Source organism: Pteropus vampyrus, unplaced genomic scaffold (assembly GCF_000151845.1).
Source record: "Pteropus vampyrus isolate Shadow unplaced genomic scaffold, Pvam_2.0 Scaffold78, whole genome shotgun sequence".
Taxonomy (NCBI): domain Eukaryota; kingdom Metazoa; phylum Chordata; class Mammalia; order Chiroptera; family Pteropodidae; genus Pteropus; species Pteropus vampyrus.
In genome coordinates, this window is record NW_011888859.1 from 4,251,337 (window position 1) to 4,264,741 (window position 13,405).

Consider the following 13,405-nt stretch of genomic DNA (forward strand, 5'->3'; position numbering starts at 1 on the left):
CCCCAACGGATTTAGCATATTTATAATCATTAATTAATTTAAAAAAGCAATTCAAATTCACTTCAATAAAAGAGACATTTATGGTATATTTACTATATGCCAGGTATTGTATAAAGTGGTAGAGATAAGAATGTCTGTAAGAACCAAGTCCACGAGCTTCTTTATCATTGGGCCCAAAGAACAATTAATAATTTTAGTGAACATTTAGTGTTTTGCTGTCCCAGTTCTGACCAATCAGACAGTCATAATCTCCTAAGCACAGAGACTCAATTAAAGCCAGTCAGATGTCATTTGGGGCTATTGTGACTGCTGAGAAAGAAGTACTCACTCCTTCCTCTGGATTTGAACTTGGGAAAAGCTGATCTGAGGGCTGCTGGGTCTGAGGATCAAGTTAAATGGATGAATGCTTAGCCAAAAGACAGGGGTGAGGTTCCAGTGAGCTGAATGCAACTGTTCTTGATCCACGTGGAGTTTAGTTACATGAGCAAATTCAAGTGACTTACATCCCAAAGGGTCCTTGCTCATATAATGTTGTGTTTCTTCCCTTGTGAAAAATCATTCGAAATATGTTAGGAAACTTTGTTGGCCGAGGATGAATATAATTTGGTATAAATGAATTCTTTTTTGATGATTTAGAAAAACATAGAGTGAATTCTAAATGTTGTTTTTTTAACTAAATCTTTGATCTCAGTTTGTTTTCTTATGATTGACCTATTTTTCTTTAAAGTGGAAGTACAATGAATTATGATTAATTGAAGGTTTCATTTAGGTTTGGTTTTAGTTGATAAAGCCCTTACTCTCTCTCTATATATATATAAAAAACGCCATTCTAGTAAATGACCAAATAACCTAGATAAGTTTAAGCAATACTTGTTTCTCCAAAATTGAGGGGATTATTATTACATGATCCTACATGAACTATGTTTGTTTCACTGAAGCCTGAAGAAATCTACTTTTAGGTTATATCAGAGAAGTCTCTGATTCGGAACCTAGATTAAACTAGAGTCCCCCGATAATGTTATCTTAATAACATTTTCATTGGTTACGTATATATTTCTCTCATCTGGAGGATCCTTCTGAGTGAGAACTCTTTCCCCCATCTGGAATCTGCCAAATTTCTATCCCAATCAGTGATAACATTTCTAATCTCATCCACAGAGTGAATTTTTCTTAATCTTGCTGCTCAAATCTTAGATCCTTGGGCTGTTTCTCCTCAAAGTTCAAACCCAGCATCTCTAGCAATGGTATGCCATTTGACCACTGAAGTTTAGCCTAGCCTTTTGCAGAGAAATTTGGTCTAGCAAATTTTCAATAATAAAAAAATAATCAGTTGTGATAGATGTCAGCACGGATGACATAGGCCTGCAAGTTTTAATGGTATTATTCAAACAGCTGTAATAAGTATATAATTATGTTATGTAAGTCTATTATATTATCTGAATAAATCAAATGATGGCATCTTTTTAGGTATGACAATGAACTGAAAATGCCTCCTGATGCAAAGACTACTCTCTTGGCATATGTCCGGAGAAGGCTCAGAATGCCAAGTATCTTTTTTACTAGTTTTATTTAGGCTACAAGAGTTGCCTTCAAGAGATAGAGATTAAAATAAAATAAATAATCCCCCCCCACCACCACCACACACACACCCTCCATGTCCTTTTATCTTTCTCCTTTTCTGATTCACGATAGAAAGATCCGGAACTTTTGTGTGAAGACAAACTAGCCCTGAGCCTTGGTGTTCATAAAGCCATATTGATTTGATTTCCCAGAATGAAAAAACATGCCGTAATCTTTTCGTCCTATTCACCAACTTACAAGAAAAAAATGTGTAGGTTTCTGGTCTGAATTTGATTGTCTTCAAAACTGTATATACTTCATGTGCTCGTTGGCTCTATGAGGTTCGCATATCAGAATCGAGACCAATGGCCTCTCTGGAACAATAGGGAAAGAAAAAGTGGTTTTGCTGATGGGCTATTTCTTTAAGACAGAATTTCCCAAAGTATACTCTATGGGATGTTAGCTTTTGGTTTGATCAGGAATCAAAGGGAACAACAATATCTATAAAATAGAGGACAAAATAGAACTTGCAATAAAAGCAGGACAGCATAGCAAAGGGAACACAGAAATATAAGAGGAGATGCTTGGGGCCGCTTAGGAAATTTTAACACGATCTTTTTTTTCCCTTTAGAAACTCGACAGTGCACTAACTGAGCCTGGTGAGAAGCCATGGCCTTATTGTTGCATGAAAGTTATATTTGAGGATAGACTTGGACATGGTATGATTTCAAAAGGTTGTAGAAACACAGTTCTTATCAACAGTGGGAGGCTAATTTTTCCAACAATTTTGTTCCTATTTCCATTTACTAACATAAAAGTTGTGTCTTGTGTTAGCACACTAAAATTCTTTTTAAAAAGAGGTTATAAATTAATTTATAAATGTAATATTGTCTGTTTGTTTAAAGCAGTTATTAAAATAATGGTATATATTTACATCATTACCAATTAATACTTTAATTCGCTCACTTGCGATGTCTGAAACACTATTTACTGAAATTGACAAGCTGACAAAGAGCAGAGCTAATATACAATAGGTCCAACCACGGATAAATCTGAATTAATACTGATCAATTCAATCAATACATGGGGACCTGAGATTAAATTAAATTGAGCTAGTAAATGCCTACTTGGATTAGTTTACATAAGAGGATAAGTTTATTCGGTAGTCATCAATATCCTATTTTTCATGCAAATCATCAGCTTATTTTCAGTGTCTATCTTCAGTCTTTAGCCCACATAGCAGATGGAAGTGGCTAGGTGGATGGGGGAAACACATGTGGAGCGCAGGCATTGATCAGGGATTAGAAGAAACTGCCTCCTCAATTCAGAAGGGAAATACGTCAAGTGCTCATCACGCTTCACGAGCCATCGCACCTAGAATGGTGGAAGATGCTGGTATCGAAGTTTTAGTGGAATAATCTCAGGCACATGCTTGATTGGCTCTAATTCAACGAGGCTGCTCAGCCGTTTAGTTTGCTTGACCCTAGACAGATGACTTACAGTGTATCGGGCAGGTGTGGACACGATAGTGCTTTCGAAAGCAAATAACACTGTGCGAAGCTTTTCTTGAAGTCTGATTATATGCCACGTGTCTCCTCAGCGTTGATCAGGTATCTCTTGCCTTTGTGCTAAAAACTTCCTTCTGGATATAGATAAGATGGGATTCCATAGGGTGGCTGCTAGTTTTTGGTTAGTTACTGAGAAAAATCAGTGTTTTAGTAGAAAAAGCATGGGAATTGTCATCGCAAGAACTGAACTTACAAACTTTTCAACTTGAGCAAGTCGCTTAGCTTGAGCTTCAGATTTCTCATGGGTAATTTCAGGCTAATAGCAACATCCTTCCAGGTTTTGTACAGATCAAATTAAGACATGCACTTGAAATGTCTTTGTAAACTGGGAAGTGAGCCAGGAATTTTGTTTTTGTTAGTTAAAACACTTTAACTTGCTTATCACTCATAGACATTTACATATGGCATATTTTAATATAAAATAAGTTGCTGAAAATCAACTAATGCAATACTAAAATTATATTTAAGTTTAATCTTCAAGATTTCAAATACTTGAAGCACGTTATTGAATTATGTGCCGTAGAAACACAGGAAAGAATGAGCATATTGGTGAAGTGTGAAACACGGGGCCAGAATTCTTTTCTACATCTTAATAATAAAATAGCTGCAAAATCCAGGAAAGCCAAATAAGAGGAGTTTTCTGACTGCGAACACTTTTTTGGAAAAGACACAAAGTCCTCAGTGTTACAGTATTTATAGTGTTATAAAAGTAAAGTTATTTAAAACTTTGCCATAGTTGAAAAACTGCCATATGTATAGACAACTCCTCTGGCATTAAACCTGTTTCCTTTTTCCTCCCCCTGCAAAAGAAGATATTTAGTGGTTTTAAAGAGGTTTCGCCTGGTTGAAATCTTCTGTACAATACTTGCTTAATGAGCTGATTAACAACTGTTACTGAGAATTAATGAATCAAATCACAGTGGTAATCACCATATTGCAAATGGCTGTGTTGTAATAGGTTATGATGGAGCCATCCATTTCACAGTGACGACTCTTTTGTATAATGAAGGTATCTGAGCAGATTGCATCCCAGGTCTCATTGAAGAAACTCCCATCATGTTTTCGATACAGGAAAGTCTTTTGGAATTCCCTCAACAGTAAGCAACAAAAGACTCTATTAGTAGAATATTATTCTATTAAGCACAGGAAGCATTTTGATCTTAAATAATTATTCACGGTGCTTTAAAAATCTATTTTAGCCTTCATATACTTATCAAAATCCAAACACAGAGAAATCATGCCATCTGATTAGGCATCTGCTTTACCGTAATTTGCAGTAGAATGGCAGATAAAACATAAATGGCTACTGCAAGGGGATTTTAGTTTTGACAATTTGCTGTTTGCCAGATAGCTTCCAGTTCAAAATATTTAATAAAATAATTTTTTTTGCAGTTAAGGTAGTTCTTGAAATCTCATAGTCTTGCGTTCTGAATTCCATTAGAGAATGCTTTAATAATGAATAGGTATCTCAAAAAAGCTATTATAAAAATAACGAATAACTATGATTCTGTTATATAGGCAGCAAATAATGTGTTGTCATGTGCTAATATTGAAATTAGAGATATAACTAACTGATTTTGTGTAGTTGGTTTTCTAAATATTTATTTAAAAACTAGACTTACTCATTAGTCTATGTAAGCTACATCATTCCCTTTGCAGTATAGCCTCGTGATTCAAGTGTTTAAGAAAATAATTGAAATGGCTTATCGATATCATGTTGGGAAAAATGGCTAAATGGATTAAAATATCATTCCTTAATTATTCTATTCAAACTAGATATGCAGGTTAAATAGAGTTTAGAAGGAAATTAATCAAATTCAGGATATTTTTAAACAACTTCAACATTTATAATTTATTGTAAGAAACATAAGATTATATAATAAAAATTGCACAGAAGCCTGGATCTCAACTTGGATTTATTGGGGAGGACTCATGTATAGTGTAAGTTTTCCAGCTGAAGGTCAGTTCATCTCAGCTGTCTACAAGTCCCATACACATAGATTTTTAAATAACTGTACTTGTTTACTATGCAGACATTACTTCTAAAGGGCTTTCAATAGCCTTTATGTAGATGAAGGCAACCAATACACTTACTGCTTAAACATACCCAATACTGAGTAAGCGTTATCTGTTACAAAAGGAATAAGAAGCTGGTATGTGGCAATTATAAGCCTACTACATTATTTCTAATTCTTACAAGAAGCCTATAATCTAGAAAGTATTCCATTTTACAGATATAGAAACTAAGTTTCACTAAAAATTCTAAAAAGTATAACTGATACGCTTAGGAAATAAAATGGAATCATATAGAATGCTCAATTAAAATCAGAGAAACAGGAGAAGAAGGGGGAGAAAAAGAAAATGAACATAGATTAACAGTGAAAATCATGGTAGATCAACTACATCAATACTCACTTTAAACGAGAATGTTTTAGATGCACTGACTGAAAGAAAGATTGGTCCTTAGAGTGAATTAAGAAACAAGATCCAGCTACATATCGTCAACAAGAAACCAGTTTCTCATATTTTCCTAGCTTTGGGTATCCTTGACGGTTTTGAGAAGTCAAGCGGCATTTCCTCATAGCATAGTCAAGGTACGGTCCATCAACCTGACTTAGCGCTGTTGATGCCAGCAGCCTCCATTATCTGCCTGATTGCGATAATGGAGTGGGGCTGGGAATGCTAGCCTAAGAAGTAATGCCTTGTCTCCCCTGTTTGCCAAACTATACTGACCCATCTCCTCTCGCTCTTTCTGTTAATCCAATCCTCCTTTCAAAGACCAGTCGAAGTCTTCAAATTTTCAAAGATTTTTGTCACCTGCAGCCAGGGCCAGCTTCTGTGTATGTGCGGCCTGCGCAACTATAGAGCTCCTCCCTTAAAAGAGCCCATGCTTGTTTGAACGCCCTGCTGTCTCTATTTTGGAATTCTCAATAATTTCTGAATGAGGGACCCCGTAGATTATACAGGTGGTCCTGACTGGCACAACCCTATGGCATTTCTCATCTTTGAACTCCTAGTCCATTCAGTTGCCGTTATCACATGCTCATTTGTAGCCTCCTCTTCACTTCTTAGGACTCTGTTCTCTCTTCTAAATGAATTACAAAATCCTTAACATCTGTGTTCTTATTCATTGTAGCCTATCAGCATTCAGTCCAGAGTTTGAATGTAATAGGTGCTCAATAAATGTTTGCGGACTGTTGGACCATTGTGCTAAAATTTAACTCAGTGGAAACAGTTCCACGATGTCATTCAGAATAAAAGGCCCTGTCAATCACAGTGCAGAAACAGACAATCCTGATGCATCACTAAAGATCTGAGGATTCTACAGGGAACGATTAACACAGAAAGATGATCATCATGAAATTCAATCAGGGGGCACACAAAAAAGTGAACTAACACATGACTTGCACATAAGAATTTTAAACGTCTTCATTGCATTGAGAACTAGATAAGTGGTCCCTTCTCTCTGAAGCCTTCCCCTTGTCACTGCGGAGGAGAAATCGGGCTTGTCATACTATGCACACTCCTTGCACCCTCCAGAGTCTGCTCTACCGCTCCGTGGTCTTCCCAAAGCAGAGTGTAGGAATCAGTTAGAAGACAGGCCTCATCTGTACTTTATGTGATGCAGGCCAGGTGTCAGCATTTCAGGTGACACCTGTACCCCAGTTGGTCATTCTCATGATTATGAGATGATGAGTCAGGTTATGATTCTCAAAGGAAGACTGGGGAATCTGCATTTTGGCAAGTGGTTTATATAATTCTCACAATCAGGAAAGTTTGGGAAGCGCTGCACCAGCAACAGGCTATGCTGGAGGATGTTTCTTGCTAAAACAAAATATGGTGGCTCGCGTTCTAAGGGCTCACTATTTAGGGATGGGCTTTTCAGATCACCAAACCTTTCTTCACTTTGCTGCTTCTTCGGCTGCCACAACCACCGGTCACGACATTTTGAGGTTAACAGGCATGTGTTGGGCCCGATGTCGTTTACATTACTATTCTGTCCTCATCTGCTGTCCTGTCCACAGTAATTCATGTTGAACCTTAGAGCTGTTTCATTTTCTTCAGATATGATCAAATATTGCATTCTCTCAATCTCACTAGACCTTTTCCCCGAGGCTCTGTGGGCCTACGGGTCTGTGCTTTGAAAGTTTTGCCCAGCTGCTCCGAGCCAACCTCATCCAGCTCTTGTTAATGGGGTTAGATGGTCTGGGGCCCAGCATTTATCACAAGCACCTTGAAATACATTTGTATCAGTGTGAGTACATTTTTTTCATTGCAGATCTATATTATTTTGGGTCTACCACCTGGCCTTTTTATAGGCTGAACCGAGGACTTAAGCAACATTTTTTACTTTGTTTGTAGTGGAAAATTTTGTTGAAGTTGCAACAGATTTACAAATTATCTTTGAAACATAGCTCTTTTATAAACTAAGAACTCTCTGCATTTACCAATTCAAAACTATACGGAGAAGAAAGAGCATGAAGCACTCATGTGGCCCAACCATCAAATGAGAAAGCATATGATTGGCTAACTCTGTGCTTCAGGAGCCCACCCACTGGAGCGCAGTGTCTGGGGACAGAGCAAGAAACAGTCCCCCAAGGACACAAGGAGGCAGTCCGGAGAAGTGTGGCATAGCTGTCAAGGGGGGGCCACAGAGCTGACAGAAGGTGCTGGTGCCCAGCCGGCGATCAGCCACAGGGCAGCTTGGTTGCACAAACACCTCATGGTGACCACACAGCAAGAATGAGAAGCCACGAGTGGCTGGGAGTGGCAACAGCTCTTAACCGAAGGGCTGATAATACCCGAATCTATATGGGGGGCGGGGGCAGAGGCGGTGGGGGCCGGGTCAGCAAGCGATCTTTTCAGGAACCATTTCTTACACCAGAAGAAATAACATCAGCCACTCAGTGGCTTCTTGGTATAAAAAATGACTTTATGCACTGAAATTTCAAAAATAAAAAAAAAGAGATAATTTAAGATCCACTGCCCCTTTTGTAGATAGGCAAGTTATAAATCATAGTGCTTCATAATGTAGCCATTTTATTTCTCAGTGATTCTGGTTCTTTGCGTGTATATTTATCCAATTGTCCATTCACTTAAGTTTATAACTATAGGGTCTTGCTCTGGGTTTTAGAAATGAAAAGCACTAAAAAGTCAAAGCAACAATCAATTCTTTAAAATCCAGATTTGTCCTGCTTGGAGTCACATAAGGATAGCTGCATGATTATCCAGAACAGCACTGACCTAGAGACCAAAGATCTTGGTGACTCCCCATGGCAACAGGGATTGTGATTTTTCCCTTTGCTTTGTGTGGGGCTCAGTCAGCGAAGATGTACTCCAGGTGAGTAAGCCTCATTCAGAGGGAGAGGGCTGGAGTCTGTTTTGGTCTGTAAGTAGATAAAGACTATGAATTCACCTTGAGAATAAATAAAACTTGCTCATCTGAACTTATATTTATCTCTCACAATAAGAGGAAGTTACCCTACTTAATGTGAAGGAATCGTCTTTCCTGCTCCAGCATTATGATGGCTTACAGACCTCAAAACCTGCCTTCTAATCGAATTTTAATCGTTTTTAAGCCACTAATAGAATCACAGATCCTATTTTTCTCCTAGTGTCTGCCTCGGTCTGTGCTAAGAATCGTCACTGCAGATTTCCGAAAGAGATCACAGGAGCTGGGTAACTAGGACCGAATTTGATATTTATAGTAAAGCCCCCTGCACCATCCAGATTCCAAAACACCTGCTACGTCTTTTCATTTGTGAATTTCAAGCCACGAACATAAATTCAATCTAGCTTTTACAGACTGCATAAAAGAATGCCTGCAAATCTGGGCTGCAATAAAATGAGAATAGTAAGCAGTATGATTTTGATCATCTCCTGGCCTCTCAAAATAGCCAGCTAGCTGGCTTCCTTGCTTACTGTGTCCACACATGTTCATTGAGCACCTGCTATGTGCCAGGCATTAACCAGAGTCTTGAAACCATCTGAGGAACGAGCAGACACGCTCCCTCTCCTCACACAGGTAATGTACCAGTGACGAGAGAGAAGCAGAAGCGAGCCGGCCATTACAGTGCCTTTTGTTGTGTGCTCTGATTAGATGAGTTCAGAATGTTCTAGAAGCACAAAGAAAAGGCACCACTATGCACTGGTCACGGAAGGCCTACTGAGCTTAATGTGTGTGGGAACTAGAAACGGTTCACCAAATTTCAGGCGCCCTAAACTGAGCAGTGAGGATCATCTACTCCCTTAGCTATTGACTTAAAAAAAAAATCCTATTAGAAACCAAATAAGGTGAAGATTACAGGGAAACCTCTCTGTCCTATTTTTGCAAGTTCTTATGAATCTATAATTACTTCAAATTAAAAAGTGAAGGAAAAAAAACACGAATAGCACAGAAAATGTAACACTTAAGGAAACATCTTAAAACAGCCTGGTTTTGTCCAGGTCTGACTTTGGGAGTTTGTGATCACTGAAGGCAACAGAGTCGCCAATCAGAAGGGCCTTGTGACAAAACAGAACCCAGAAAAGGGTTAAACTAGATACCTGAAGGCATATGTCTATTTCTTCCTGTCGCAGTTGTATTCAGGGCTGACTCTTTCAACACAAAAATATTTAAAAAGAAACTCTGAGAAACTGTAATTATTCCTCATAATGATACCTGTGGCTTGTTTTTTGTAATATACATTTCACTTTTATAAGTGAAATGTTATATAATTAGATCGTTAATTAACCAGTAATAGCTACCTTCTACTGTCCTGGTTGTGGCCATGTAACTTTTCATGTATTTTCTATAATGTGAAAGGTTTACTGTAAACAGAGAGGGTTCCTTTTAGAAGTTCCCTTTAGAGATGTAAGTGATTTTATATCAAGAAAGGATGCATGGCAGGTGCATAACGATGGTGGGAGGAGAGGCAGGTGAGAGAAGAGATGAGGGGAAAGAGATGAGAAAGAGGAAGGCCCCTCCCAGAGGAGAGAAGGTGGTTAGAGATGGCTTCTCAGGGAAGGTAACGTTTCACAGACAACTGGATGGGGTGAGGAAACAAGTTCTCGGCCCCGGCAGCTAGAGCAGCAGAGAAGCCAGTGCGCCCGGAGCACGGTGACAGGACAGGTGAGAGGATGGCGGGGAATGAGGTCAGAGGTGTCCCAGATACCTGGTGGACGATGGCTTTGTTCTAATTTGAGTGTTGAGACATGGGGTTGTAGATATGCGCTTTTGAATGATCAGCTCTAAGCTGAAAAATCCCCACAAAGATGTCGAGTCTGTCTCCCTGGAACCAGTAAATGTCACCTTTTAAGGAAAAAGGGTGTTTGCAGATGTCATTGAGGGTCTTGAAACGGAGGGACTATCATGGATTGTCTAGTAGGTCCTAAATGCTATAACAAGTGTTCTTTTTAAAAATAATTTTTACATTTCAATTAGAGTTGACATGCAGTCTTATATTAGTTTCAGGCGTACAACATGGTGATAGGATATTTACATACATTACAAAGTGTTCCCCCCAATTAATCTAGTACCCATCTTATTATTTGCAATATTATTGACTGTATTACCTATGCTGTACTTTACATCCCCATGACTATTTACAAGTGTCCTTATGAGAGAAGCAGAGGGAGATTGCTCACACACAGAAGAGGAGGAGGCAATGTGACCAGGGAGGCAGAGATTGGAGTGATGTGGCCACAAGCAAAGGGATGCCAGCAGCCCCGGCAGCTGGAAGAGGCGAGGAAAGGCTTCTCTCCTAGAGCCTCTGGAGGCAACACAGTGCTGGCAACTCCTTGATTTCAGCCCAGTGATACTTATCTTGAACTTCTGGCCTCTAGAACTGTGAGAGAATAAATTCTGTTGTTGTAAACCACTAAGTTTGTGGTCATTTGTTACAGCGGCAATAGGACATTAACACATCAGTGTATGGATGATACTTAAAGACATGTACTAGATGAGATCACCAAAAAAAAAAAAGTGTAGATGGAGGAGAGAAGCTGTAAGGAAGTGAGCTCTGGGGCAGCAAACATTTAGAAACCAGAGAGGAAGAACTGAGATGAATTGACAAATGACTTTCCAGATGTGTGTGACACCATATGTGCGGAATGGGAAAACGGTCAAACAGAACTAAATCAGCAAAACAGAGGTGATCATAAAATTCTAACTTCTTTAAGAATTTACAGAGCTCTGAGGAAATGCACAGACTTTCTCCAAATTATGTAAGATAAAATTAAATCAATCTCATATATCCTAAAGAGTAGGTCATTCTAGCTAACATCTTAGTGATACAAGTGTGGTGCTATTTTGTTTTCTTTTTGTAACATATGTGTGCATAAATTTGTTTAATCCAAAACATTTATACCCAGTTTGAAAAAAAAGCATAAAGAAAATGATCCATTATGGTTGGTTTGATTCTATCTCGAGAATTAATTAGAGCCTATAGAATATGTTTTAAAATATTGAGTTTAAGTCATAGTTTGAAATGGGAGTTATGATGATGTAATCGATCTGACAGCTTCGTGCATGTCATCATTTGATTTATGATTGAACAGACAGTAATCCCTGACAAATCTAATCTTCACCACAAAAATATGGGTCTTTTTGCCTTAGTCAACGGAGACTTCCTTAAACTTGGATAATGCATCATGTCACTTTCAGTAATTTGGGTTGATATTTTCTTTGTGCAAAGCAAAATTAAATGATGAAATACGCAGTTCTTGTATAAAAGAATGTGCTTAGGAACAAAATGCCATGAATAAAAATCAAATGAGTAGAAATCTAAATAAGAGTCAAATTACTTCAACAGAAATAAGAGATGAAGTGATGGGGGCACTGAGGGCACCCATCTGAGCAAAACTGAATGTTTTGTTTAAGATAATCAGTAACTTACGATGTAGGAAACCCATACAGATTCCTGGTATCAAAAAGTTTAATCAAAACAGACACCAGTAGGAATGACCTGCTGGATCCACGTGACGGTGTCAAATTGTTATATTTATCCTTTTTCTTCCTTTCCTTCATCCATACTCCTTTCCTCTGCTTCCTTCTCCCAAAAGATCCTGTTAGCACAGACAAATGAGGCAAGTCAATAACATCCACCCAAACAGACAGGATATATCGAGTCAATTCAAAGCTGGGTGGATAGCAGCTGTGGTCTTGCCTGTGAAATTGGTTCAGAGGTGGCTTCTGTGCAGTGAAGCATCAGAACTCTTTCATTTACACGTCCCTATAAACAAGGAAAAATGTGGACGTAGGTGAAAACCTATCTGCTGAGATGTTAGCATCCAAGTCTGTGTGTATACGTGTGCAAGGGAGAGGAAGAGGAAGAGAAAGGGAGAGAGAAGATACTTCTCAGTGTATTTTAAGGGTTTTTAAAGCAGGCAGCAATGAAACAGATTGACCTTTTATTACTTCTGAATTGAGACAGCTTCCTCTCTTTAAAGCTTCAATTATATTGCAGGTTTTTATGATTTGGGAAGACACCGTGGTAACTTAGGCAATGAACCCAAACCAGGCTGTCTGATATGTTGAACTGTGTACCATAAACTTCTGCAGCTTTACCAATCTGGCATCAGAAATTACCCAATTGTATGTTTTTAGATTAATTTTCTAAATGCAGTTAGCATACATGGCTTATAGGAAATACTAGATCAGATGAGAAGAAAAAAAATAAAACATACTTATATGTAAATTATAGACTAATATACTTGAAATATGTCTTTTAAATTTTGAAGGAAAACATCAGCGTTTTATCAGAAATTGTACCATTTACGATTCTACTGGTGGTATTTGCATTTCAGGAAGGGTTTAGTTGTCTAAAATTTTGCTATGTTATTGGTTGTGGAAATTTTTATGACAGGAAAAAGTGTCCATAATAAAGTTGGAGTGGGAAAGAGGTTATAAAAACAGTAGATGTTATGAGTCCAATTTTATTTACATATACTCGTATGTTTATACATGCTTACAGATACACTAGAAAGACAAATATGAAAGGTTTACGGTGGTTATCTCTGAATGTTAGCATTGCCAAAGATTTTCTTTTCTATGCTTTGGTTTGTTTTACCAAATTTTATACTGTGAAAATTTTATCTGGCAATATGAAATTTAAAGTGCCTGCATGCACACGTGCACGTGCATACACACACACGCACACACACGCACACACACACACTTCCCAATTCAATTGGAAAGAAAATAACTCCAAGTTCTAGCTATATTAGAAAAATGAAGATAGGACTTACCTACTATTAAAAAATTCTTTAAAACTAGACGACATACATGAAACGACTAT